Source organism: Staurois parvus, unplaced genomic scaffold, assembly GCF_062004578.1.
Source record: "Staurois parvus isolate SC_StPar_1 unplaced genomic scaffold, SC_StPar_1.0 ptg000235l, whole genome shotgun sequence".
NCBI classification, from domain to species: domain Eukaryota; kingdom Metazoa; phylum Chordata; class Amphibia; order Anura; family Ranidae; genus Staurois; species Staurois parvus.
This window is the reverse complement of record NW_028318031.1, coordinates 5,560,777-5,584,713: the sequence shown is the minus strand read 5'-3', so window position 1 is coordinate 5,584,713 and position 23,937 is coordinate 5,560,777. Positions and strand designations below refer to the sequence as shown.

Genomic DNA, 23,937 nt, shown 5'->3' with positions numbered 1-23,937 from the left:
GAATCGTATCGCATGGGTGTGAATACTCATGCGATCCAATTCTAGTGGCTCCTGCACCTTTTTTGGTGCGGATGCGGTGCGATTTGATCCATACAAAATGTATGGCTTAAATCGGACACCACAGAATTCACTTATGATTTGCACAGGAATGCGGTTCGGTTCCTGTGCGATTCACATGCAATATTCTGCACCGCATAAGTGTGAACTCAGGCTAAAAGCCTTTACAGGTTACCAGTTGAGTGTGAGTCCTCATGCACACTGGACGTTTTTACAGCTGCTGTTTTTGGCTTTTGATGTTTTTTTCTACAGCCAGTAAATGCTGCAGCATGTTATCCTATGTGTCCATGACACAGACTGTAATCAACGTTTTTTGGCTGGAAAAAACCCCCCAGAACTAGTCGGTTTCTCTTTTTTTTTTTTTTAGGTGTAAAAATACTCTAACGCTGTAAATTGCAGCAAAACAGTGTTTTTCTGGGGGTTAAAAATAAAAACTCTAAAAACCAAAAACGTGGCAAAATGCAATTAAATACAAAAACGCTAAAATAAGCCGAAAAACTCATGTTTTTAACGTGACTTTACACAGCTAACGTTACCAGCGTTATTAAAACGCCCCGTGTGCATGGAGCCTGAAAGTGATTGTACACCCTTACCATGTAAAACAACCTATTCAGTTTAAAATAGAAATGAAATCCAAAATATTTGTGCACAGATATAAAAAACAAATCCTTTTTTTATAAGTGACTACATACCCTCTGATTTCAGCTGCATAATTGCTAAGGTAGGAGAAACAGCAGTACACCGGGGGTGTGTCAGCAGAAGTCTGACCACTGGGGGGGAGCACACGGAGTTCCCAACACAGCTAGAAAACTGATCACACTGTGCTCTCCTCCTTTGTGTAGTCCGTTTTTAATGTGAAATCAGAGGGGCTGGTAGGAACACCAGGGATTTCACACAAGGGAAGCAATACAAAGAGAACAGGATTCTTTTCAATACAAGTACATGGTACAGCAGGCACATATCCGGAATATGAAATGTTGGGTTTACATACTCTTTAACCAGTTCCTTACCAGGCCAATTCTGACATTTCTCTCCTACGTGTAAAAACCAGTATTTTTTGCAAGAAAATTCCTTAGAACCCTCAAACATTATGTATTTTTTAGCAGATGCCCTAGAGAATAAAATGGTAGGTGTTGCAATTTTTTTATGTCACATGGTATTTGTGCAGTGTTCTTTCAAACGCAATTAAAAAAAACAACAAACACTTTAATGAATTTTATTTCACACAAACATATAATATCTATTTTTTTGTTAAAATATAAAAGATGATGTTACGCTCAGTAAACAGATCCATAACATATCATGCTTTAAAATTGCATATGCCGTGGAATGGTGCCAAACTACGATTCCTAAAAATCTCCATAGGCGACGCTTTAAAAGCCTTTACAGAACACCATTCTGCCACCTGCAGAAGTGATCAAGTGGCTGATCGGGCACTCAAATCACATCTACCTAAAAGAAAATTGCAGTCAGAAACTTTTGATACCAGGATGATGCCTGCAGGTGCAAGCATCATCCCGGTAGAGCCACTTCAACCCGAGGACGTCATATGGCGTCTTACGGGCAGGAAGTGGTTAAACAGGACGTCTGGTGCTAGAATTATTGCTGTCACTTTGGCGTTCACGACGATACCTCACATGTTTGGTGTGATCACCATTTACTTGTGCATGCAGGACCTATGTTGCATTTCCACGAGCATGGTGGGGGGGGGGGGGGGGGGGACGACAATGCAGCTGTAAATTTTTTAAAAATCCTATTTTATTTACATTTTTTTTACACTGTGTCACCCTTTTGCTACCACAAGGGATAGTCAACATCACTTTTACAGGAAAGCCCATAGCCGGCTGCAAATTTTGATATTGGGATCAAGCCATTATCCCGATATAACCACATGAACCTGAGGAGGTACAGGTACATCCTAAGGGCTCTGAAATGGTATACTGGACTTATTTTTTTTCATTCTAGTTCTCCTGTATATAAGCTTTCTGTGCATCATTTTTGCTTTGTTGAGCCAAAGAAATTAAAGCTGTCATCCTTAGGTCCTGCACACATCACCGCTTTGTGGTAACGTGCATTATGCAACACATGGTAGTGCACCAAGCATGGCAAGATGCACCTCTGCAATGCATCTACAGAACATACCTGTGCTGCAGTTCACTACATTGGACCACAAAGTATGATCTGTATTGCACTGCAAGGGAGCCATTAAAAATAAATGGGCTGCAGTAATACAGTATGCCGCAACAAATGATGAAGCATGTTTCTATGCACATGTTACTGCAGCTTACGACTGTGTAAATGGTTTTATAATGGTCTCACAACTTTATTCCAGTACTGCACGCAGCTTTATTAGACATAATGTCTTCATGCTTGCATTTATTCTTTTCTTTCCTCCAATTTTTCTTGTATGGTATGATTAAAGCCATACTCCAGGATATTGGCAACCCCTCTCCCTCCACCCCCCCCCCCCCCCCTCCTATAAGCTCCCTCTAACAGCTAGTATGGAAATTAAAAATCTATCCAAATGCCAATTTTACTTACCTGTCATGTGATGCCACCAGCTGGATTCATCTCTCTACTTCTGGGGGTTCTTCTTCAGGCTCCCATGTCACTGCCTACTGGTGGAAGCAACATTTCCAGTGGCCGGGTCTTCTCTCATAGGCTCCAGAGGCAGAAGGACTCACAGGAGCAGGGCCCTCCTAACCCTCTTGTATTGAACTGTATTGTCTCCTGTTATATTGTAAAGTGCTGTGCAAACGTTGGCACCATATAAATCCTGTATAATAATAATAGTAATAATAATAATAACATGGGAAATGGTGTGGGCGGAGTGGGAGTGGTGAGGGGACCAATCAAAACAAAGTGCAATGGTGCAGTAGCAATTTGGTGGTGCAGGGATTGTTCTGTGCTCCCCTCCCTTGTTCCCCTCCTTTGTTCCCCTACTCACAACTGGTGTTGACCCTTGAGTGTTAAAGAGTCCAATTGCACTTGTGTGAACAACTATAAACAGGGTTTTTTCTCTCCATCATTACTTCACTCCACAGAAAGAATCAGTTGATCATATAAAGTGGATCACAGAAATATATACATAGCATAATATGTGATCTGTGAGCATGATCCCTGCTATGGCACTCTTGCACTTTGTTTTATGGACTGCACTTGTTTCACTTTGTTGGACTATTAAGTAAATTAACTGAAATTTATAAATAATATGATATATGCCAAAGAGCAGTGCTGTTAAAGTATAGTAGTATGGTATTTGAAAGTTTTGTCCTTTGAAACAGCCAGCAGCTCTACATATTCTGGCTTTTCACATAATAATTTATTTCTATTGTATTCATTCATTTATTGTTGGTGGGATTTCACATTTCGGTTGATTTCATATTGATATTTGGCATAGCACATAGTGTAGGGATATTGAGTATAATTAAGGGGGTAAAAATGCATGGTCCACAGGGCAGAATATTGGTTTCAATCATAGAGGAAACTGACTTTTATCTATTAGAATACAGGAAGTCTTAGGAAGAGGTTTTGGATTAAAAATGAGGAGTAAGGAAATTGATGAACACTGCACTATTTAATAAATGAAGCTTCTAATGCTGTGATTACACATGGTCTGCTGATCTACTGTTAAAAATACATTACTCATTAACTAATTAATAGGGTCAGCACTACCAAATTATAGTTTGACTTTTTTTTTTATTTTGATGTTAAAAGCTACCTTTCTAAAATTTTGTTCCTCACCTCCCACCCTAGGCAGCATAAGATCACATGGTCTCTGGCTACCAATTAGTACTGCAGAGTCTGTTATTTTCTATCAGCTATGAGATAAGAGGACCACAATGGATGCCTCCATGCACACAGATTCTTGCAAATTTTAAGCAGAATTTTAAGATTATTTAACACATTGACAATATTGTTAACATTACGTTGGTCCCTTTCACATTTATTTGCAAAAACATTAAAATGATGATCGCTCCCCTGTAATTGGCCTGGCCTTTATAAATATAGGTGACTTTGTAGTAACAAAAGTCCAGTCATAAAATCCAGTTTGATTTGAGACAGTATCATCTACATTGGTGGATGTGTTTCATTAACGACTACTTATTTCATCCTGCATGCAGCTTGTTTGCTTAGAAAAGTCCGTTTTTAATCTCATACACGAGTCACTTATTGACATTTTAAATCTAAAGTGGCCTTACCCATTAAAATGCCTGTTTGGTTCATTTATCTGTACATGTGAACATTATTTGAATGTTTTGTCCTGGTAAATATGATACGAAAATATAATAAAGACAAATTTTCCTTTAAAATGCCTGTTTGCATATTGGCGCCTTAGTTCTGTATAAAAAAATAACTGAAAGCGCTAACAAATCTGCCGTTATGGTTTTAAAATATTAATATGGTATTATTAGTATATGTCTAAATATACAACAGAGGGTAGCAGGCTTGGTTTGAATATGCCTGCATTCTTACTTTTTGTTCTCCGTGCCTGTGCGTCACATATTTTGCTTCTCACAAAAGAAAAGAAATTGCCATGTCATACCTTAGAAGACCCGCATACATATATCTCAGAAAGGCTGTCAGTCCTGGACTAGCTAATGCTATATATACAATAAATATAACAGGTATTTCAAGTTTGGCTATTGCTAAAGGAGGAGTTGCTCTATGGTATAGTCACTTAGTGTAGATTTGTGATTGATTGTCTAATTGTGAGTACTGAGGAACCGGTTTATTATATGTTTTCTAGAAAGCAAAAACATAGCTCTATTGTTTACATAGCATTCTTTTTTTTTTGCAGAGAGAGATGTGTGCATTCCACTTGACAGAAGCCTATTCATAAGTTTTCAGTTTAGCTGATCTGCAAATTTCAGCAGTTTTGCATGCACATTTCTCTTTGCCATTCATCAACGAACATAGTACAGACATATATTTTATTTGTGTCCCACACAGAATTCCAACAATACCAGTTTCATTGGTGGACTGTAAAAATGAGTTATGCTGTTAAAACAACTGCCATTTGAAGAATTCAAAAGAAGTATGGGATTTAGAAAAAAAAATTTATACTCACCTAGATGGACTGCTGCTGCATCTGTCCCCTGCTGGCTCTGCTCATCAAAGACCTCTGAAAGTTCAGTTCTCATCATTCTGTGAGCAGAGAGCCTAGCACTGTCAGTCATCATGCTCTGCCCCTTCAGTGCTCACTGAAGTGCTGGGCTGTGGAGGGGGTGGGAGTGGCTGGCTCAGGCTCTCAGCGGCTCACTGAGAGGCTGAACCAGGTGCCGGTCTAGGCATCTGGGTGGATCCTGTCCATATGGTCAGGATCTTTCTTGAGCCTGGACCGGCTTTGTGACTTCAGCCAATGACAGCTGAAAATGGATCACGGGAATGCAAAACTAACTGCACAACTGTGGTCCATAGGAGAGATATAGATAAAAAGCTTTGGCATTGTAATTTGAATGAAAAAAAAAAAGTGAAGTACCTTTTTTCCTAATCAATGTCATGTCATCGCACCCAGCTCTTTCCCAGCTTGTCTGCAGGGAAACATAAGCAGGAGGAGCTTCTAGTCCTAGTGCTGGTCACATGTTCAAAGAAAAAAAACAGCCTCTGGAATACTGCATAGAAATATCAAATTGTTTTAAATTGCCATACAAATATATATTTGAAATAAAGTCTTTATTACTTTGTGGAAATAACATGGTGTGTCTTTAGAATAAGAGGGAGGTGATTCCTCCATTAATCTACATGTAATATCCCCCCCCCATTGTGTTTAGCTGGTTAGTGCACATGGAGGAGTAGAGTGAGAGTGGGCTGTCATTTTACCACTGTGTATACATCCACATGGGTGACTCTATAGTGACATGGGCTGCTGAGATGTGATAGGAAGAAAATGCTCAGTATAGAAACTCCCTGAAAACGGAGCATGAACAGCATGTAATACAGCATGTATTGATAGTTTTTTATGATGTGGGTGTATTGACACTTTAAAATATAACTAAAGCCAATACCTGTTAAGTTTTCATTGCTGTCTGGGTTCTCGTTAGGGAGAATCACCCTCTCTATTTGTCCTTTTTATTATTATCATTGAAACTACCCCAAATTTTGGGTTGTCCCTAGAAAATTAATAGAGGGGACATTTTTCATTGGGGACATCTATGGTGACCTGGGAGTTCCCAATGAATTCCTTAATGTGCAGAGATTTTCTCACTTCCTGTTTTGGCTATGGGCAGGGAAGTGAAGGTAAATCTTCCCAATGGGACACAGATGGCAAAAAAATTAACTGACGGGTTATAACCTGTCTTTATTAATAACAAAAAACATTTTGCCTATAGTTCTATTTTAATACCTGATCACACACAACAAAGACACAGCAATTATTTTTTAGTTTTTCAATCTATAAAAATAGCAATTCAGTTTTGGGGAATATCTGTCTGACACAGTAAGATACGTTTTACTTTACAGTCTTTCTGTATTGATACTTCTATGCAGGCAGTGTTAGACACATTGGGGACCTTGATCAGTCACAGACACCCCAGTAAATGCCCCCACTAAACTAAAGTGCTAGACAGAATAGAAGCAGAATATCATGCTTAATCCTACTACTTTAAATGTGTCAGTTCTCCCAGAATACATCTCCACTTACTTTAATGTGTTACTAAACCCAGGACCCTGCATTCACTATATCTGGTCTCCCGCAGTACGCACTACATGGAAATGCAATTATTTTAGTAAATATAAACTGATAAATACCTTTTCTCATCAGCAGTTAGAGCAGCCTTGTGACTTCTATCAGTGTCCAGCAGAGCACTGGTTAAAGCTTGTAGGAGGAGTTTTCTTTCTGCTCTAGGAGGATCCAAAACCCCCCTGACCTCTCTCTGGACAGTGCTGATTGGCCCTGTGCTGATCACATACTCTCTCCCAAGAAAAAAAACAACCCTCTAGCAATTCACACCAAACCGAGCTTGTGCAGAGTGTCTCCACATGATATGTCTTATCAGGAGATAAGAGGGGGACACTGGAAGAAGGGGAGGATCAGAGAAGTCAGGATCAAAGAACATTTTTACACAGTGCAAAGGATTAACCCCTTAGGTTCCACAGTGAGTATAACAAGTGTGCTTTACTGCATATACAGACTGATTTTACTGTTGTGGGTTTAGTAACACTTTAATAAAGGCTAATCTTTCTTCATTAGGTCAAACCATTCATTAGTGATATATATCTAGGGGAGCCTCTTTTATCTAGTTCAATAATGTGAAGATATCTGCTGCTATTTAGTTGAATAATCACTTAAAGGTGTGGTTATATCTGTGACTATGGCATGTTTAACGCCTCGTACACACAATGAGAATATCGGATGAATGATCCTCCGTTTTATAGAAAGCTAATAGGTTACTAGAGTTACAAAAATTCTCATAAAATAGAATACAACTTCCCACAGTGATGTCTTGCAATGTACTCTGTTGTTTACAAGCATGTGTGATCTTGGTCACTTCATTTTTTATGGATGGATACTGTACTGATTAAATGAAAATTGTTCGTTCTGTTGTCTTATGAGAAAAATGTTCGTGTTTGTCCCCTTTGGATAATTTCACATGAACTGTCTCAAAAGCTGTGTATGAACGATCAGATTATTGAACAATCTCTCCGAGAACATTTTTTCCATCTGATTTTCTCATCATGGGTACTAGGCATAAGAGATGTTCAACAAAATATGGTCTAGAAAAAGCAAAAAAATGTACAGGTGGATGAAATGACTCCCTCAGCCAGCTGAAGTACTCTACTGACTGAGGTTGCCCAAATTAGCATGCTAGTTAACTCTCTCTGGGTGAGATGTGGGCAAACTCTGTGAAATTTAGTTAAAGGAGTATTCAAGTTCTTTTTTGTTTGCTCTTTGTGCCAGCAGTGAGATTTTATTCACCCTCTTCTAATGAATACAGAGAGAAACATCCAGCTTTGCATCTCCTCTGACGGTCTTCAATGGTCACTTCTATCTAATCTGGGTGCCGGTATGAAACAAGCAAATGACCAATGTCACTGGACTCAGGGAATTTATATCCCCTGTTCATCCAGTCAAATGAAGATTTTTGTCTAATTGTCCTTTATGCATTTCCTGAAAGCCTTCTCCAGTCAGGTTTAGGTATGCCACCCTGGATTTTCCATTTGCACCACATCTTGCGTTGTTTTCGGTTTACCATTTCCGAATTGCCATTTGCATAATGCCCTTGGATTATCCTCAACTTGCCACGTAGGGCCTTTCCATTTTATCCGATGTTCCATTAATTGCACAAAACATTTCTTAGGATCCACCTTGGGGTGCACACCTTGCAAGATGGTTGTACTCCGTTTCATGAAAAATAAAGAAAGGGTCCATATTAATATTCAAATACAAACATCAAAATAAATACTAACATCAAAATTATTTTTATTTCACATGGTGTGACAATGACAAAATTCTCAGAATGGAAGCAATAGAAAAGATATATCGATACATCTTTATGTATCCTGCTCATGCGTTTTTTTTTTTTTTTTTTTTCTTTTTTCAGAACAACAAATAGATGTCCACAACAATCTCCCCCCACCCCCACTAAAAAAAAAAAAAGAAAAAAAAAAAAATCCTGTCAACCTTTTTATGTAGTTTTTTGTAGTTTTCTTCACATACGGTCACAACAAAACTTTTTATCAGACAGGAAGCGAGGGACTCAGATACCAATAAAAGTGGCAGGGGCTCCATGCACATTGGGCATTTTAATAATACCGATAACATTAGCTGTGTAAAGTCACGTTAAAAACGTGAGTTTTATTAGTGCTTTTGCATTAGCGTTTTGCCACGTTTTTTCGCGTTTGCATTTTTCAGTGTTTTTTTTTATTTTAGCAAAAACATTTTTTTTTTTTGCTCAAAAAAAAAAACATTAAAAAATGCAGAGGATCCTCAGGTGATACTCGAAAAATTAGAATATCGTGCAAAAGTTAATTTATTTCAGTAATGCAACTTAAAAGGTGAAACTAATATATGAGATAGACTCATTACATGCAAAGCAAGATAGTTCAAGCCGTGATTTGTCATAATTGTGATGATTATGGCTTACAGCTCATGAAAACCCCAAATTCCCAATCTCAGAAAATTAGAATATTACATGCAATCAATAAAACAAGGGATTGTACATAGAACAATAACGGACCTCTGAAAGTATAAGCATGCATATGTACTCAGTACTTGGTTTGGGCCCCTTTTGCAGCAATTACTGCCTCAATGCGGCGTGGCATGGAAGCTATCAGCCTGTGGCACTGCCGAGGTGTTATGGAAGACCAGGATGCTTCAAGAGCGGCCTTCAGCTCTTCTGCATTGTTTGGTCTCATGTCTCTCATCTTTCTCTTGGCAATGCCCCATAGATTCTCTATGGGGTTCAGGTCAGGCGAGTTTGCTGGCCAATCAAGCACAGTAATCCCATGGTCATTGAACCAGGTTTTGGTGCTTTTGGCAGTGTGGGCAGGTGCCAAGTCCTGCTGGAAAATGAAGTCCGCATCCCCATAAAGCTCATCTTCGGAAGGAAGCATGAAGTGCTCCAAAATCTCCTGGTAGACGGCTGCGTTGACCCTGGACTTAATGAAGCACAGTGGACCAACACCAGCAGATGACATGGCTCCCCAAATCAACACGGACTGTGGAAACTTCACACTGGACTTCAAGCATCTTGCAGTGTGTGCCTCTCCATTCTTCCTCCATACTCTGGGTCCTTGGTTTCCAAATGAGATGTAAAAGCTGCTCTCATCAGAAAAGAGGACTTTGGACCACTGAGAAACAGACCAGGTCTGTTTTTCTTTAGCCCAGGTAAGACGCTTCTGACGTTGTTTGTTCAGGAGCGGCTTGACAAGAGGAATACGACATTTGAAGCCCATGTCCAGGATCTGTCTGTGTGTGGTGGCTCTTGATACACTGACTCCAGCCTCAGTCCACTCCTTTTAAAAGTCCCCAACGCTTTTGAATGGCCTTTTCCTGACAATCCTCTCCAGGCTGCAGTCATCCCTGCTGCTTGTGCACCTTTTTCCTTCACACTTTTCCCTTCCACATAACTCTCTATTAATGTGCTTTGATACAGCACTTTGGGAACATCCAACTTCTTTTGCAATTACCTTTTGAGGCTTTCCTTCCTTATGGAGGGTGTCAATGATGGTTTTCTGCACAACTGTCAGGTCAGCAGTCTTTCCCATGATTGTGATTCTTACTGAACCAGACTGAGAGACCATTTAAAGGCTCAGGAACCCTTTGCCGGTGTTAAGGCTTAATTAGCTGATTAGAGTGGGACACTTTGAGCCTAGAATATTGCACCTTTTCACAATATTCTAATTTTCTGAGATTGTGGATTTGGGGTTTTCATGATCTGTAAGCCATAATCATCACAATTATGACAACTATCTTGCTTTGCATGTAATGAGTCTATCTCATATATTAGTTTCCCCTTTTAAGTTGCACTACTGAAATAAATTAACTTTTGCATGATATTATAATTTTTCGAGTTTCACCTGTAATTAAATTACTCTTACAGGTCTCTACACTGCATAGTGTTTGCAAGATCTTCGGTTTTGAAGCTCCATGCATTACTTGCGTTTTGTTAAGCTCCTTGTAGACGTTAGTATAGCACTATTTACAGGTCATAGATGGGTCGAAAATCGGCCAATTTTTCGGCCAAAAAACAAAAATCGGCCGATTTTCACACCATTAATGGGTTAATTGGTCGGCCTTTTTCTGGATTTTGTCATATTTTTTTTGATCGTTAAAGTTGTAAAAAAAATCGTCCTATTTTGCCGATCGGCTGATTCTCGCGGCAATGATGGGCAAATCGGCCGATCTTTTTACCGATAAAAAATCTGCGCATGAGCCGTGACCTGCAAGGAAAAGAAGAAGAGGAAGAAAAAGAAGAAGAAAAAAACTAAGAAGAAGAAGAATTCTAGTACGCTATTATATTTTACATGAAGGTATTGCGGTTGCAACATTGTATCTATTTGTATCCGAAAACCCCCCCATCTGTATCCAAAATGGATACAAATAGATACAATGTTGCAACCGCAATACTTTTTAATGTCAAATATAATAGCGGGGCTCTCTGCAGGGACAGAAGTAATTAAATGCCGGCCTTAGACAGGAAGAAAATTGGCCGATTTTTTTTTTTTTTTTTTTTTTTTTTACTATTGGTGGTAACGTCGGCCTATTGAACGACCGATTTTTTTTTTTTGTTAAAAAAACGTCCGGTTTTCTCCCTGTCTATGGCCTGCAGTAGGCTATTAGCATTTTTTGAGCTTCAGCATCTAGGAGCAGAAAAAAAATAGTTTTTGTAGGGGTTTTTTGGAGCGTTTTTCCAGCAGACAAAGAATGCTCCTAAAAACGCTGCTAAACGCTAATAAAATACTACTAGCAGCTTTTTCCTAGTTTTTATTTTTCCTCTAGATGTACTGTAAAATGCTAATAAAACACAAATGATCCAAAACTCTTGTGAATGGTATTAAAAAAAATGCTATCACCAGTGTTTTTTATCCAGCATTTTTTCCAGTGTTTTTTGAGCTTGAGATTGTAACATTACATATATAGTCAGTTTCAGTTTGTGTTTCACCTAGCATAGCTCTACAATAATGATGTCTTTAATTTGCTGAATACATTTTAACTGGAGTTGTTTAACACAGTTTATACAGTCACATCTATCTATCAATGCCCTTTTGTGCTTTGTAGCTTGTATTAATCAAACACAATGCCTGGGATTCTGTGAGGAAGCATGCATCATTTGTGCATAGTACAATGTTATACTGTGACGTAATTGCAGAGCGCTTTGGAGCCCTGACTAAACAACTTTGAACATACCTTATGTCTGTGTTGTCCTTTTCATGTTGCTTTATTTACTTTCAGAGATGCAATAAAAGATTTTCATTTTTCTTTTTATTTCTTTATTTCTGCTCATTGTATAAGTATACACTTTACTTTACACTCCCACCTGTCGTTCCTAACTGTGAGCAAACTCCGTGCCATAACATTGGCCTATTATTTATGGAAAACAATGTGGGTGTGTGATGAGAAATAGGGGGCTCTTTCTTTCTGGTACTTCCCCTTTGCTTTATGGTGCATCCTCATACACAAGTCATGCATTGATAATTGGCCTGGCAGAGGATTTGTACAGCTAAATGATGAGATTTCCCTCTTCTGTCATCCGCCACACCACCGCCCCATGGATTCACAAAGTACAGTATGGCAATAAATCAACGTTTTCTTTCTTTGGTGCAGAACGCAGTCAGTTTGTATAGATTGTATGGTTCCTTTTTATAATGGTGTATTTCTAAACTATAAAAAAACAAACATTTTTTTACCTGTGATAAATTTAGTTTGAATTGGCTCCACTGGTACGAGACTCTACAAGTTTGAGTACCAGTATGGAATTTCTGCTACCCAGCTGAAAAACACCATGCCAGTGTGGGGTGGTTGTACTCTTTTTTTTTTTGTTTACTTTAACAAATAGAGAATTAAAAAAGGCACATCAAGGTTAAAAGGGCCTTTGAGAATGTAGGTGTGGGAAGTGCCTATGCTTACTTGGTTGTAAAAGAGCTTGGTCTGGTACTTTTTTGCCTGATTTTGTATGCCACTAATCCAAGAAACGTATGTGCGGTATTGGTGTTCAGGACAGTGTGAAGTTAGGGTCAGCTTGGTACAAGGCACCTTTACAAACAAGTGAGCAATGGCAGCTCCTATATGTATTGACAGGTTCCTCTTAAATCTTATGAATGTATTCAGTAAGATGAGGAGCGATATGTGGATTACAGCAGCCATTCAGTCAAGATTAACTTCTGATTAGTCTGCATTAAGAAGACTAAAATCTGATTTGTTCATGGGGTTTCACTTTGCTTATGAACTTGTATCTTTTCCGTTTCTATTGAAAAAAAGTCCTTGGAGTTTTCTTTTTATGTTTAAAACATATATTTAGGCAAAATAAAAAAAAAAAACCTCTCTGGAGCACATGTACATTTCCTTTTGTTTTATTCATTTAAAGCAGAATACTAGGTCTGTTTTTTTGCATGGTTACATTGGTGCAGCTTGGCCTATGCCGAGTGGCTGCCCTGCTGTGTGAAAACAGGGTGTCGTGCTCATCACGGATGCCATTCACAGAAAACCTTGCATTTATCTCATTGAATACAAGGTGGTGGTTGATTGGACGAGGTGGTGATTGTGAAGTTATCTCTGTTGCATACATTAAGAAAAATAAGGTGTTCCGTGAATGGTACTTGTGACAATCAAGAGACCTCCTGTCAATACTACCACTATTTATTTAATGTACTTACACAGCGCTGTTAATTGACGCAGTGCTTTACATACAGTATATTGTACATCCACTTCAGTCCCTCACCTTCAAGGAGCATAAAATCCAAGTTCCCTAACTCACATACTAGGGCCAATTTAGACGGGACAATTAACCATCAGCATGTCTTTAGATTGAAACCGGAGTACCTGGAGGAAACTCACACAGGCACAGGGAGAACATGAAAACTCCAAGCAGGTAGTGTTGTGGTTGTGATTTGAACCGACAACCCTACTGCTGCTAGGCAGGGGTGCTAACCACTTAGCCACTGTGCTGCAAAGACAGCCATTCCACATAGGCCCCAGAAGATAGTGGTGACTACTGCAGAGGCTATCAGCTTCCACAAGGATCCCACAGGTAGGGCATATGCAAGCTATACTAATGTAACTATGCAAAAAAGCCATGTCTGGAATTCAAATTTAAACACATAGCAAGTGCAGAAGAAAAACTGATGTTCCAGAAATATTGTGTCTTGACATGACAACACAGCTCTGAATTCAAAATCATGAGTTTTCAGTACTGCCTATTTAATTTCTGATGGATTTCAATAATAAAATATGTCCATTGTTAGGGTTTACATGCAAACTTGCATGCCCAGATCATCTACCATTATTCCATACATCAAACACAGGTCCTGCTTTACAGTAACACTGGTATCTTTTATCCGACTGTATCAAATGCTATAACAAAATTCACTACGTCCAAAACCATAAAAAAAAAAGTTTTGGCACTATACTTTGAAAATGGTAATTAGGACACATTTGTGAATCACCTAGATATTTATGAGGATGGACATTTCAAAATCAATAGTGTAAGTGGTTTATAAATAGTGGACTAGAACATGATATACTTCACCTCTTTAGTAGGTAGGTGATGGCCCTTGCCCGGTAAACATGACAACTATTAACCACATCCCTTCTGGTCGATGCATATATATGGCGGGACTGGAGCAGCACAATGCGAGAGGACGTAGCCATGTGCCGTCCTGTGTAAGAGGGTTCAGTTGCGTGATCTGTAACTGCTATGTCCACAGGACACAGCAGATCCGGGTACAGGGCCTCTGTCATTGGTTCTGTGCCATGTGATTGCTGTGATCACACCAGCACACAATGCATTCATTTATGAATGCAGCCCTTGTTAGTACTGTGATTGCTATGATTGGTCCATACAGGGAAAATTATATTGGCCTTGTACCGTGTATTATTGTGGCCAATCACAGCATCAAAGTAGTAAACCAAAGACTGCATTTATGAATGAATGCAGCCTTTGAGTGATATCAGTTAAATGACGTCTTACACAGTCACTATGACTGTATGATAAATTATCGTGAGAAAAAAAATTCACCGCCCCAGAACACTGCTCTGATGATTGCATGTGAAAAAAAAAATTAAAAGTGTTACTAAACCCACAACCGTAAAATCAGTCTGTATATACAGTAAAGTATGCTTGTTATACTCACTGTGGAACCTAAGGACTTAATCCCCCGCATTGTGTAAAAAGGATGTTGGATCATTTCTTCTCTGATTATCCCCTTCTTCCATTGTCCCCTAAATATCTCCTGATAGAACAGATATTTAGAATCACTACACATGCTCAGTTTGGTGTGTATTGCTAGAGAGGTTTTTTTTTTTTTTTGGGGGGGGGGGGAGTGCATGTGATCAGCACAGGGCCAATCAGCACTTTCCAGACAGTTGTCGGGTTGTGCATTCTCTTAGACCAAAACAAAAGCTCCTCCTACAAGCTTTAACCAGTACTCTGCTGAACACTGATAGAAGTCACAAGACTGCTCTAACTGCTGATGAGAAAAGATATTTATCAGTTTATATTTACTAAAATAATTGCATTTCCATGTTCTGTGTACTGTGGGAGACGACATATGGTGAATGCAGGGTCCTGGGTTTAGTAACACTTTAAGCTATTGTCTCTGATCACCATCACAACAGTCCCAATGCAGCCAGATTAGTATACCTAGAAATGGTGTTCCTGATTACAGACCAGTGTAGCCAGCAACTGTTTTCTTGGTTACTGCCACACCAGTCCTAGTGTCACAGACCAGTACAGCCAGCAACAGTGTTCCTTATTACCATCATACCAGTGCAGTGTTGCCTATGTCTGCTTCCTGTACTGACCCTGGCCTGCTTATTGACCACGTTTCTGCCTACTGCCTGGACCTATCCTTTACCTGTTTGCTGACCATGCCTCTGGCTGACGCCTAAACGGACCCATCTGCACTATCTTCTAACTATGTTCTTGTGAGACTCCAGTCCCAGCCACCCCCTGCTGACAACTGCACTCCAGGAACCACAGGAATTCTTTTGTTGCTTTCTTCAACCTCCTGTTCTTCTTGGCCAGTAAACATGGCGTTCCTGGGGCAGCCATGTACCTGTACACTAACCTTGCTTGGCTTGAAAGAACTTTTATAGTTGATGCTACACTAAACTATATTTCCAGGTCGCTCATACGGAGATGACCATTACAGCACATTGACTTTGATAGAACTGGTTGATTTATGTGATACACAAGATACTGTGCATTGTCCGGTACACAGCTGGTCCAAACAGTGAAAAAGTTTCACACATGTGGTTTTGCCATACTTGGAGTAGCAGAATGTGTTTTCGATTTGTGTAAAAAAAATTTATTTACATTTTTGTATTTAAATTTTTAGTTTAAAGTGTTACTAAACCCAGGACTCTGCATCCACTATATCTGGTCTCCCACAGTACACAGAACATGGAAATGCAATTATTTTAGTAAATATAAACTGCTAAATACCTTTTCTCATCAACAGAGCAGTCTTGTGGCTTCTATCTGTGTCCAGCCCAGCACTAGCTAAAGCTTGTAGGAGGAGTTTTCTTTCTGCTGTAGGAGGATGCAAAACCCTTGACATCTGTCTGATGAGTGCTGATTGGCCCTGTGCTGATCACATGCACTCTAAGAAAAAAAAAAACCTCTCTAGCAATACACACCAAACTGAGCATATGCAAATATCTATGTTTAGTCTGTCTTATTAGGTGATAAGAGGTGGTTGCTTGAAAAAGGGGAGGAACAGAGAAGAAAGGATCAAACAGCCATTTTACACAATGCAGAGGATTAACCCGTTAGGTTTTACATGGAGTATAACAAGCATGCTTTACTGTATATACAGGCTGATTTTACTGTTGTGGGTTTAGTAACACTTTAAAGTTTAACTAAAGGCAACATTTTTTTAAGTTTTAGAGTGCAGAGGGGTTAGAACACCTGTCAGATTTTTATTGGTGTCTGTGCCCCATTAAGGAGATTTACTCTCTCTCTCTTTGTCCTGTTTACCATTATCATTGAAAGTGAAAGCAAAAGGAAAATCCAAAATTTTGGGTTGTACCTAAAAAAGTAATTGAGGGGAAATCTTTCAATGGGGACACTAGTTCTGTTGACCTGGGGGTCCCCAAGAAATTCCCTGAGATTTCCTCACACTTCCTGTTTGGCTATGGGACAGAATGTGAAGGGAAATCTCCGCAATACAACACAGACTGTGAAAAAAAAATCTGACGGGTTATAATCCTCCCTTTTTCTACCCAAAATGAAAAACGTTTTGGCTATAGTTCTACCTTTTATACATGTTTCATTTTCTTTCCACATTTTCTAAAAACTTGTGGCAAAAATTTTTTTCAAAAGACTTACTATGCTTTTCAAAAAAAAAATGTTCATTTTGTGGATGTTTCCACTTACTGGTGCTCCAGGCTCTCCAAATGTGATAGATAAGTCAGGAAATTAGATGTATAAACAAACTTTATTACATTTCTTTATGTTACAAAAATATTTTGACAAAAAAAATTACAAATTTTTTTTATGGAATACAAATTCCATAAAGGGGATAATTTGGGCGATATTTATACTGTCTTGGAATTTTAGTGTCTCTAGTACTCTAGTTTGTAGACTATATAACTGTCACACAGACTAAATAAGATACACCTATTTGTTTTTTTTTTTCACCAAAGAAATGTAGCAGATTATATTTTGACCCAAATTTATGAAGAAATATGTTTTTTTATTTACAAACTGATGTTTTTGTCAAAAATTTTGGTATTTTTTTTCCTTTTTATATAGCAAAAAATAAAAAATCCAGTGGTGATTAAATGCCACCAAATGCTCTATCTGTCAAAAAACAAAAGAAAGATGTAAAATTAATTTGGGTACAATGTTGCATGCCTGTGTAATTGCCATTCAAAGTGTCACAGTGCTGAAAACTTAAAAATGGCTTGGAATGGAAAGGGGTAAAAAATAGTCTGGTTACGATGACTGGGCTAAGATGACAAATCACTCTTTCACAGTATAACAGCTATGCAGTTCAGCTTCAAGCGGAGAGCTCGCACCTGTTAATGATTGGCACCTGTGGGGAGTGGTGGGGAGCGGGTACCTGACTTTGACAGGTACCCGCTCCCATTTCCGCCCTGACCGCCTAGGCGATCGGAAGCGTAAGTTTTCCTCAAGCCCCCCCAAGCCTTCTGGGACATGTGATAGTCCCAGATGACTGTGGAAGCAGCCGGGGGACAGAGGACGGCCAATGAACCTGGCTGCGTTGAGCACACTGCTGGATCGGGACAGGTGAGTGGTTGTTTTTTTAAAAGTCAGAAGCTACAGTTTCTGTAGCTGCTTACTTTCATTTTTTTCACTGGAGACTGGAGCTTCTTGCCCATGTTTACTCATAAGCATTGCAGAAATACATACAAAATGAATAGGTTCCCTTGCAGAGGTAAGTAAGCACAGTCCAATAAACAGCAAAATTATTGTCCTGGCTAATAGACCACACTTGGTCTGCTCATTCCAGCAGACATATTGGGGTTTACTTACTAAAGCTGGAGAGTGCAAAATCAGACTCACTTCTGCATAGAAACCAATCAGCTTCCAGGTTGTATTGGCAAAACTTAATTGAACAAGCTGAGTTTAGAAGCTGATTGGTTTCTATGCAGAAGTGAGACGAATTTGACACTCTCCAGCTTTAGTAAATCAACCCCATTCAGTCACAGTCCACATGCATCCTTTTCCAACAACACGGATCATCCCTGGAAAAGACAAATTATACCCTAGGTGGGAGAACCCCAGGTATACTGCTACCTACCTTTCACTGCCACCATTTTATAGCATGGAATGATAGAACCCGATGCGGGTAGGTACACTCCATCCACAACTCGGTGACCGTCGCACAGCTAACATCACCGTGCCAATGTGTGCTACAGTTACCTATAGTGGAATGTAGAATGCTTTGCTTTCTTGTCAGCCCACTTTACAGATAAAGTCGAATGGGGCTTCCTCCTATCCACCTTGAGCAGATGTCTGAATAGTCAGTTTACCTCAGGGTCTTTCCTGATCACTTCAAGCAGCTGTTAGCATATCCAAAGGAATGTGTACATTGTTCTGAACAGGGGTATTTATTTTGTCTGAACTGTATTCAGTATGCATATCTGTAGTTGGTGTGGTCTGCAGTCGATGTTGGTAATCCTGCTGCAGAAAAAGGAGCAGCGTCTAACAAAGTAAAAAAAAAAAAATTAAACTGCCCAGCACATTAAGCAAAACTTTTGTAATAGACTAAGCAAGTGACCAGCCCAGCAAACATCTAAAATAATTGACCTATATCCTATTTTTGTAAAACTGAAAGTGTCTAAGTTCTGTAAAAGCAGGGACTGAAATATAGCCCATCGTAATAACGTGATCTCCAGAAATCCTCACATAACCACATTTCAATGTAATTAGTGTGGTTTATATGCCAGGTAACTTGTTCTGTACTACAAAAGAATCATAGGCTGTAAAATGACTGTCGAACAATTATGAGGGAATGGTTGCTTAATATGTGCTAATGTGCACTTCTAATATTCTAGGTGTGTTCCATCCAGTATGCTGTGTGTAACCACAAGGATGCACTGAAAATTGCTGTCACATTGCTCACTGTGGTGCAGAACATTTGCTTCAAGATCAATTGGGAAGACATGTCACAGAAAATGTATTCGTGGCAAGAGATTTGGTTCTACAGAAAATAAGAAACAGACGCTCCTGACTGGAGGAGCTTATAGTCAACTCAATGCATTATTTAATATGCAGCACATTAATGCAGTCAGAAGACAACCATTTCCATGAAGGGACTCTGATAATCAGCAGACAGGTGCACATACAGCCTGGACCAATTTTGGGGTAAGTGACAGTTTGGGGTACATGCTGTAATATTGGTATTGTGACTCAATGAAAAAAAAACCCTTGATGTCTGAAGAATATTTTAGAAACATGCTGAAAGGATACAAAAATGTCAACTGTCAGACAATCAGTCTATAATATCTTTACTAGAATCTAATGTATTTTATGACTGAACATTTACGAAGCAGTTCCCTCTTTTTGTTATAGCAAGTGAAATTAGCTCATAATTAAAAACATTCATTATTATTAAAGGCCAAATTCCCAGTAAAAAAAAAGTACTTGGTCATGCTGCAGTTTACCAATTAGATGACAGTAATCTTTGCCTTGTCTGTCAGTGTTCAGCTTATTGTGTACACACTAAGGGCTCATTTACCCTCCCATTTGAGGCACAAAAGCAACAAACAGTGGTGTCCACATGCCACAGGTGCAATGCTTTGCTTTGTGGCAAGAATTAAACTCCCGGTCACTTTTAAGCTCAGGTCAAGTGAATTGAGGCTGAGCTGCAACCTCCCTGCAACTCTGGTTTTTAGGGGTTAAAATTAGGCGGTCGGGAGGTGACATATCGGCTTCTAAAATGCGATCATGTCAGATTGCACTTCAGATGGCTAACGCTAGTGTCATCTAAACACCACCAAACTTCTTAATGATAAACCACACAGCACTTCGGTGTACAACAGGGAGGCTTACCAGAATCATATGACCCCCAATTAAGAGTGGTCAACCAGGACTTGTGTATCAATCCAAGATATCCAGCTTTGAGGAAAACTGAATATTTTGGATTGATACACAAGTGCTGGTTGACCACTCTTAGTTGGGGTTTATATGATTCTGGTAAGCCTCCCTCTGTTGTACACTGGGGTGCTGTGTGGTTTATCATTAAAGTGTTACTAAACCCAGAACCCTGCATTCACTATATCTGGTCTCTTATAGTACACAGAACATGAAAGTGCAATTATTTTAGTAAATATAAACTGCTAAATACCTTTTCTCATCAGCAGTATATAGCAGTCTTGTGACTTCTATCAGTGTCCAGCAGAGCACATGTTAAAGCTTGTAGGAGGAGTTTTCATTCTGCTCTAGGAAGATGCAGAACCCTAGACCTCTGTCTGGACAATGCTGATTGGTCCTGTGCTGATCACATGCACTCTCCCAAGAAAAAAAAAACCCTCTAGCATTACACACCAAACAGAGCATGTGCAGGGTAACTCCAAATGATATGTTTTATCAGGAGATAAGAGGGGGACACTGGAAGAAAGGGAGTATCAGTGAAGTCAGAATCAAACAGCGTTTTTACACAATGCAGAGGATTAACCCCTTAGGTTCCACAGTGAGTATAACAAGCATGTTTTACTGCATACAGACTGATTTTACTGTTGTGGGTTTAGTAACACTTTAAGAAGTTTGGTGGTGTTTGGTATCCACATCTGTCATTTCTCTCATATTCGAAGAAGCACTGAATTCACAGTAATTGGCTTCATATTTGGATTCCTTTGTTTTATTTTTTCAGTTTGTGGTGACACATAAGAGTTTGATATGTTTTCATTGCACTGTTGTGTTGCACATACATTTTAATTTATCCTAGTGCTGCACTATTGTTTTGTGATGTTTAATATGCTGTTTTATGGTATTGTGCTAGATGCTAGATGTTTTTTTTAACTTCCAACAGAGCCCTATTCTATATTTTTTTTCTTCATTCTTATGCTAGTGTAATCTAGCCCTAAGTGCAATGTGATTATAGGCTTTAAAAAATTAAAGTGTATCTCAAGGAAAAACCTTTTGTTTTACTATTATATAGCATCGGAAAGGATTAGTTCCTCTGTCCAATATTTGTCTGTTTCCCCAGTGGGGATATTCACCCCTCTGATTATCCTGGTGACCACTGTTATAGAAAAAGTGGGAGAAAATCCCAAATTTTTGAGTTGTCCCTAGAAAAATAGATGAGAAAAAACTTTCTGATATGCCTAAGAGGGGACTTCTGTTAACTGTTGGCGTTATCTTCTCACTTCCTGTTGTTCTCTAGGACAGGAATTGAAGAGAAATTTTCCCAGTGGTACAAAGACAGCAAAAATATTCTGACGGGTGTTAACCCTTCATAAAATATATACAATTTAAGATAGATCATTTGCTATTATGTGTGTGGCCAGTATCCTAATTTTGAATTCTTCACCTTCATGATCCCTGCCTTATACCAAAATCTAGGCCCTACCAAAACAAAACCCACAATTCAGGTAGTCCATTGGAAATTGAAAACAAAATTGTGAAATCAGAATGTAAAGTATGTGGCCAACGTTAGAGTTTGAAAACACAGTTGCTTCTGTTACCAGTCTACTTTAAATATACCACTGAAAGCATTTTATTATATCTGCTCCATAGGAGCAAAAAGAAAAGTCTGTCAGTCATGTTAGAACTTTTCCAGTCAAGGTCTACTTTTAAAGAACACACTCAACATCCCATATGCTCATAAGGAAACACAGAGAGACTCCATAGTGCTTACTGACTGTGTATTAAAATAATTTCAAGCTTCTCCAAATGCACTCACATAGTTAAAAAGTATTCATGCATATAAACAGGAAACTTCACACAAGTTACCAGTACATAGATCTGATCTTTCTCACAGTGGGACGAGCGTGATGACATCACAAGATCCTCCCCGTCTGATGCGTTTCATCCCTTCAGACTTTCTCCAAAGCAGTTATTGCATTTCTGCCTTGTCCCTTGCGTAGAGAGATTTCTCCAGATTCTCTGAATCATTTGTTGATTTTATGTACTGTAGATGATGATATATTTAAAGTCTTTGCAAGTTTACTTCGAGGAACATTATTCTGAAATTGTTTGACGATTTTTAGATGCAGTTTTTCACAAATTGGTGAACCCTCTGTCCATCTTTACTTCTGAGACACTGTTTAAGATGCTCTTTTGATACCCAATCATGTTACTGACCTGTTGCCAATTAACTTAATTATTGTGAAATCTTCCTTGTTAGCACTAATTACTTTGCCAGCTTTTTGTTTCCCTGCCCAAGCTTTTTTAAGATGTGTTGCTGCCATCAATTTCAAAATGACCCTTCTTTTTTCTAAAATTGGTACACTCAGTTTAAACATTTGATATGTTTCCCTATTTTCTATTGTGAATTAAATATAGCTTTATGAAATTTGCAAATTATTGCATTCTGTTTTATGTAGATGTTACACAGCATCCCAACTTTTTTGGAATTGGGGTTTTATATGGTTTAGAACACATAAGTTGAAATATATATATATATATATATATATATATATATATATATATATATATATATATACAGTTGCAAGAAAAAGTATGTGAACCCCTTGGGATTACGTGGAGTTTTGCATGAATTGGGCATAAAATGTGCTCTGAACGTCGTCTAAGTCACAACAATAGAAGAACACAGTCTGCTGAACATAGTACTACACAAACATTAGATGTTGCCATGGTTTAATTGCACATAACATGTAAACATTCACAGTGCAGGGAGGAAAAAGTATGTGAACCTTTGGACTTAATAACTGGTTGACCCTCCTTTGGCAGCAATAACCTCAACCAAACGTTTCCTGTAGTTGCAGATCAGACCTGCACAGCAATCTGGAGTAATTTTGGAGCACTCCTCTTCACAAAACTGTTTCAGTGTAGCAATATTCTTGGGATGTCTGGTGTGAATCGCTCTCTTAAGGTCATTCCACAGCATTTCAATCGGGTTGAGGTCAGGACTCTGACTGGGCCACTCCAGAAGGCGTATTCTGTGCTGTTGCAGCCATTGTTTTGTTGAATTACTTGTATGCTTTGGGTCATTGTCCTGTTGCATCTCCCATCCTCTGCAGAGCTTCAGTTGGCGGACAGATGGTTGTACGTTTTCCTGCAAAATGTCTTGATAAACTCTGGAATTCATTTTCCCATCAATGACAACAATCCGTCTAGGCCCTGAGGCAGCAAAGCAGCCCCAAACCATGATGCTCCCTCCGCCATGTTTTACAGTGGGGATGAAGTTTTGATGTTGGTGTGCTGTGCCTTTTTTTCTCCACACATAGTGTTGTGTGTTCTTCCCAAACAACTCAATCTTGGTTTCATCTGTCCACAGTATATTTTGCCAGTAGTGCTGTGGAACATCCAGGTGCTCTTTTGTGAACTTCAAACGTGCTGCAATATTCTTTTTGGACAGCAATGGCTTCCTCCGTGGTGTCCTCCCATGTACTCCATTCTTGTTTAATGTTTTCCTTATTGTAGATGTGTCAACAAAAATGTTAACATGTGCCAGAGATTTCTGTAGGTCTTTAGCTGACACTCTGGGATTCTTCTTTACCTCATGCAGCATTGTGCGCTGTGCTCTTGCAGTCATTTTTACAGGATGACCACGCCTAGGGAGAGT

The 23,937-nt window shown here is 39.0% G+C and overlaps 1 protein-coding gene across 1 annotated transcript in view; it reads left to right on the top strand.

Annotated features, from left to right (window-relative positions):
* The window catches only part of TNK2 (tyrosine kinase non receptor 2), a 288,277-nt gene that overhangs the window by 37,488 nt on the left and 226,852 nt on the right, over positions 1-23,937 (top strand). The window contains exon 2 of the mRNA XM_089680116.1: positions 19,244-19,553. The gene's annotated coding sequence lies outside the window, so the exon portion shown is untranslated. The remainder of the gene's footprint in view (positions 1-19,243; positions 19,554-23,937) is intronic.